Here is a 5,891-nt window from a genome sequence, read left to right as displayed (position 1 = left end):
CTTGATAGAATGGCAAATATGATATAAACTGGTTGGTTAGAGAGCGGCGACTTCAAGCGAATTATTTTTCAAAGTACCATCTACGTTTAAACATAATCAAACACCGCACGGGGAAATTCGATGCGGCCTAACCGACCGCTACGTTCTAAAATGGACCCACTTTGTTCTTCGTTACTGAAGAAATTAGTTACGGAAGCTAATTAATACGCAGCTGAAAAAACAACTATAAAACATACAACAAAAACTATAATTAGCATTTATTTGTACTGCGAATAGTTATTTACGCAACAGACCTGTGGTACAGGTGAGACGGCAGGCATCGATAATAATAACATGCAATAGCCCGTAGAACGTTGCGCGCTGATGACGGATTCATGTGCTATCTTCAATATGCTACCATTACTTCGGAATTGGCACTGCTGCTGCCGGTTCTGACTTCGCGGCTGTTGATGCTTTGCCCTTTCTGCTATAGCCTCGTTGCCATTACCGCTGCTTCTGGCGTCTTGTACGTATGGCCTGGCGTTGCCTGTAAACGTTGTCGCCGCCGTTATTACTATTATTGCCATGCAGAAAGACAGACGGGCAGGTGGACAGGGATCGAATTGTGGAACTGCCTAGAACGCGATCATGTGACTGATTCTATTTCGACTGGCGCCGTCAATGTTGCGGCGTAACGGCGGCGGTAGCATCAATGCTTTGCTCACTAGTGCCAGCAACTAGTAACGCAGCACCGACGAACGAGTTAAGGCTTTAGCTGGCTGGTGTTTTGGCAATTTCATCAACCTATCTAGCGCGTTAGGCTACGTCAGCCTACGAGGTCGGCAGGACTCTAGTCTGTAGCGTCTGCCGTACATATGGCCAATCACCATTCGAGCCAACGCTTTTGCCAGCAATTACAGTGGCTAAGAACACTAACTAGTGGTACGATGCCTGATTTCTACTACCCAGACAATGAACGCTAAAACATTACCGGCTTACCGAGTTGTAGCGGTCATCAATATAAGCGTCAACGTCAGTACAAGCCAATTGCTCTAGTAGGATTTTGGGCAGCAGCAGCAGCAGTGGGCTTGTAACTCACTGGGCCTTACGGCAGAGTTGTTTCAAGCCCTGTAGCTACTGGCCGCGCGCCGCCTCAGCGGTGTCGGCGTGCCGGGCCCTATTGACGCGCTAATAATCGATAATTGGATTTTTTCGTTGCCGCAGACGCTCGTCGTCGTCGTCGCCGTCACGAGGTGATGGACATATTCATCTGCATATATATACACCCACGTATGATATTATATTAGTAGTATGACTTAAACGTTGTTCTAGATAACGCTACCCGTGAGTATCAAAGTGTTTATCTAGATAAATATTATCGGAAAAAAGGTTCTATTGTGGTTTTGGAATAGATAGGTATATTTTCTAATGCTAAAAGCGCCTACAATATACCTAAATGTTCAAATAATATTACTAATATTGGTAGAGTTGTTTAAAAACATTATTTTGACCAGACATGCCAGTGACCAGCATCTGAAGAACTCAGTCAAAACCAATAATACGATTCCCACATTCAAGCTGCCCATCTACACGAGCAGATGGGCGGGTCACGTTCTCATAACGTTCCTCACGTATGAAATTTCATTCGATAATTTAGCTGGAAGGTCGTTTGTCACTGCCATTGCTATCTACTATCGTATTTAATTCGTTTTTATCCACGAACTCATAAAATTTTCGGAAGGAACAAGGACCGAACTGCGGAGTGAAAAAACATAAACTCGCCGAGTTGTCCTTTGTTTGCCTTATATTTATGGCTTTAGCTACTTGCCTTGCCCCCCCCCTTGTCAAATGTGCAACTTTATTTTATCTAACCTTTTGCGCCAGAAGTAGGTATCGTATTCGTACGGCAAAACGATGATTTTGTTGTTGTTTTTTTCCCCCAAAGCGTTGCGCCCTTCAACCTTCTTTTTGTCACCATTTTCGTCTGTTTGCCGAGTTAGCTTTCATCGCTGGCGTCATCTACTATTACGAGGAGTGCAGCTTTGTTATCCGTACGATCACCGCCAATTGGTTTCGCTCTGTTTGCGGCAAAGGTTCTGCCGCAAATCTTGCCCCTTTCTTTCTCTCTCTCTCTCTCTCTCTCTTGCCCTGCTCTAGTTCCTTCCTTAAATCGACGCCACCGAGCGTGATATTCTGAACGTCAGTGATCTCTACTATCTTCAAGAATCCGCGCACGTGCGTGCGTGCGTGCTCCTCTATTGCCATGGCCCCGAAACTCCACGTTCGCACACATTTACCGCCTCATGTTATGTCGCTGGCACGTCTTTCAGTCCCAAACTCCGTCTCCTTTATTATTTTTATCTTTTCTCCTGCAAAGAATATATTGTTCACATTGCCTTTCTGTTTGCACCACTCATTTTCCTCTTGATTTAAATTGCCAACATTCGCCCACTGCCGTTGCTTGACCCGGCTTCAGTGCTTGATACCAATTTACTTTAGAGTTCTGCTTCTCCTCTGTCGATTTTTGGCTCTGTTTTTAGCCGTCGTCACAACTGCGTTCGTGGTTTTTCTGCAGTTGAATTATAATTTTCTCTAATTATATAATACTAACTTATCGTCGCCACTCGCACGTGGACTATCAACAGCGGCTGCGCAGCGTGTTCCGCGGCAGAGTTAGCAGCTGCCTCAAGCAGAGTTGAAGCATGGGCAGGCTAGGCAGCAACACTGGTAGAGAGGCGAGCGTTTTTCCTCACTCGCCGTTCGCCATTGGTTTCTCTATCTGAACGAGGGTGCGCGGGTCACTCAGCCGCCAACACTTGTCAACTCAGCGCCATACTATTCAGCAGCGTTTGCCGGCATCGGCGTCGCGCCCGGTTATTGCTCGACGGTCGGCGTGGTCGCATTTTTTGTTGCTGATGTCGAAGAGTTATCGACGACAACGACGCGTTCAGCCGTCTGGCAGTCCGTAGGGCCAACTGATGCAATGCTGCCGCGGTGGTTTGTCCCTGACGGCAGCTGTTCACCCTTCCGACGGCAGGCACTGGCACTGGCAGCGCCGTGAGCGAAACCGCCGGTAGTACCGATGGCGTCAACATCAGCAGAATCGGTAACAGAGAACTCTGCCATTTCTGTCTGCGTCTTTATCTCTGTTCTAAAACGGTTTCCACATAGAACGACTACTATTCGCCAGCAGCGGTGCGGTGGCAACAGTTCACCAATCTCCTCCAGCGGCGGACAGCCGAGCGCCGCCATCTACAGAGACAAAAAGAATGACGCTGAGCCTGGTATTCGCTCGTTTGCTGTTTCTGCTACCGACGCGGACGGTGGCCGTGTCGCTAGCCGCTTTGTTGCGACGAGCCCCTACGCTCCCCGCTCAACAACCCGGCGTTGGATGGCCGCGTCGTATCTACGAATGGTAAAAGTAATAGTATTCAACGACGACGCGGTAAGCGACAAACTGGAAAAGCCACCACGAGATACAATCAGCTGATCATCAGCCGCTGTTGAGGCGGTTCGTCAGCGTACTGCGAGCCTATGAACGCGCGCCAGACGACCAAAGAAATAGGGAAAAAATATATGTGCGATAGCCCAGCAACGTACAGTGAATCTGACAACGAGAGAAACATGTGGCATTGCGATACCGCTACACACAAACGTATCTATCGGTTATATAATACATGTTGGGTATAGGCAGTAGCGTATCGTACTGACGAATCGTGTGCCGTAGACGCTCTGAGTTTTGAGAAGAACGCTCTGAGAAGGAAGAAAACGTTGCCACTGCACAAAGTATTGAGTGGCTGAAACTGTATTGACAGTTTAAATTGAAGCACATATTGTTTGCATTTTATACATATGGTACTGGAAAAAAAAAACTGCAATTTAAGCTCTTGTAGTGTCGCTATTTTATATTTCTACCTGCATTGGCAGCAAAGCGGGTCGTATCAGGTGCGCGTAATTCTCCCGTAGACGGGAGTTCGCTGCGTGATTATAAATGGGGCAGTCGCTCAACACTTCATATTGAGAATAGCAGGGCTTGGAAAGCTGCGCTGATTGAAGACAGGTTGAAGGTCACATTAATGGTAGCAAAACCAGCGAATGCATAGATAGGTATGCGTCCTCTTTGGTAACGTTCAGCCGAAAATTTGCCCCGACAGCCAGAATTGAATCATCGTCATTATGCGCTTAGTGAAGTCAGCATAAGAGCAAATACCTTCTACGGCCAGTGCTATTTCGAATTGAGATTTTTGTTTCTGATCCAGCCAACGTGTCAGGGCACGATGGAAAGCAAAAGACTTTGGCCATAAATGACTAGTTTGAAGAGTACGACGTGGATCTAGTTACAGTGTAGCAATCCAACAAAAAAGGCTCACTTTGTTTATCGAAACGCTATCTAAAGGATTCGAGTGGCAGGCGGGCAGACTTCGCAGGACTTTTCTAAAATATCATGTCGTTAATAGTTGGTCATTGGATTCTGCACACAAATTACGATGACGGGCACCATGAAGAGTGAATTGATCCCTGGAATTCTGCTGCATGTGGTTGCTCGTACAACAACTGTTTACCATAGAGCCGTGGTTGAAGTACGGGCGGTCAAGGACGTGATATTTGTATAAGCAAATGCGTGAATTCCGCATAATCGCCGACCCACAATCAAATCAACTAGTGGTTAAAACAAGCCCTAGTTTACAGTCTCCTCTAACTGACGGTCTTTCGACAACTGGAGAGCAACGGCTAAGTCGAAATCCCCGGTTCAGAACTTGAGTATGTGACATGCACAGATACTGTGGAAATAGCGAGAACCCGATAAAATTCACTAGCAAAACGGCAAACGAAACTCCAGAACGACAAGATAGAGCTTGTCAACGATGATAAAGCCGTTATGTAACAAAGCAATTGATTTACTTTTTTGCCAGCTTAACCAATATAATCGTCGCTACTGTCAACGGGGCTGAGGAAAGTTATCGGTATCGTTGCCGATGCTGCTTACTGGATCCTTCTGCTGCTTGAGAAACAAGATGCTGAGAGTGAAAATCAGGTCAGGACCGGCTGGGCTGGGGTGGGGTCCTTCGCCTGCGGAGCCACTATCTTCCCGTGTCTTCTTATCGTTGGGGGTTACCAGTTTATTGTTACTGCGTTCACTCGTCTGCTGGCTTGTCCGCTGGTCTGTTGCCGGACTCCTCAAACAACCCAGCCGATCCAGCAGCCTGTGGGCGGTAGATCATGGCCTCATTTCTCCAGTGACCGCAAGCGCCCTCCGTGGAGTCATCTAGAGTCACTCTAGTTGCTAGGCTGCTGCCTGCCGACCCACACATGTGGCTGGGTGGCTGGCTGGCTGGGTGGGTGGATGGGGGGCATTGTACGGGCAAAGGAGTAACGAACAAGAGGCAAAGTGAGACGGCTGCTGACTTGCAGTGAATAGCGGCTGCTAGACTAGCCATTCCTTTTTTTCATATCTCCGAACTCTACCAAGCGATGCTGTTCGAGACTAGAGGAGACCTGGATATCTAAACTGCTCGCGGAACAACAAATCATTGTTTCCTTAAGGCACGCTCGCCGCCTAGTACAGTCTTTTATCGACAATAATAATAATAACAGCGCCACTAGCAATATCAATAGCGAACAATAGCTACAACTGATCTAACTATTAATATCAGAACTAATAAAAGTAAATCCAGTATTATACTAGCACTAAGTTTAGCGGCTGTTCTCAGCTGCAGCCATTACTTTGTGCATGGGTATATATGCGCTGAAAGAGCCGTCACCACGCTAGCTGTTTTCGTTCCCGCCATAGCCACCGTTGCGTTGCCACTGATAACAACGCGTGCCTATTTGCTGCCTGCTTCAGGCAAGCCCAATGTTTGCGTTGCCTGAAGTTAGATAGACTTTCAGACACGCTACCGTCTGCTGGCTGG

General features: G+C 47.3%; 1 long non-coding RNA gene across 1 annotated transcript; it reads right to left on the bottom strand.

Moving 5' to 3' along the window:
* Positions 1 to 233: 233 nt before the first annotated feature.
* LOC111268742 (uncharacterized) lies at positions 234 to 2,593 on the bottom strand. Its single transcript, XR_002685389.2, has 3 exons — positions 1,852 to 2,593; positions 979 to 1,249; positions 234 to 526 (listed from the first exon to the last, which is right to left on the bottom strand). It is a non-coding gene; the product is annotated as an uncharacterized LOC111268742 (long non-coding RNA).
* Positions 2,594 to 5,891: the final 3,298 nt, after the last annotated feature.

This window comes from Varroa jacobsoni, unplaced genomic scaffold (genome assembly GCF_002532875.2).
Source record: "Varroa jacobsoni isolate VJ856 unplaced genomic scaffold, vjacob_1.0 scaffold_1316, whole genome shotgun sequence".
NCBI lineage: Eukaryota > Metazoa > Arthropoda > Arachnida > Mesostigmata > Varroidae > Varroa > Varroa jacobsoni.
This window is presented reverse-complemented; position numbering and strand designations above follow the sequence as displayed.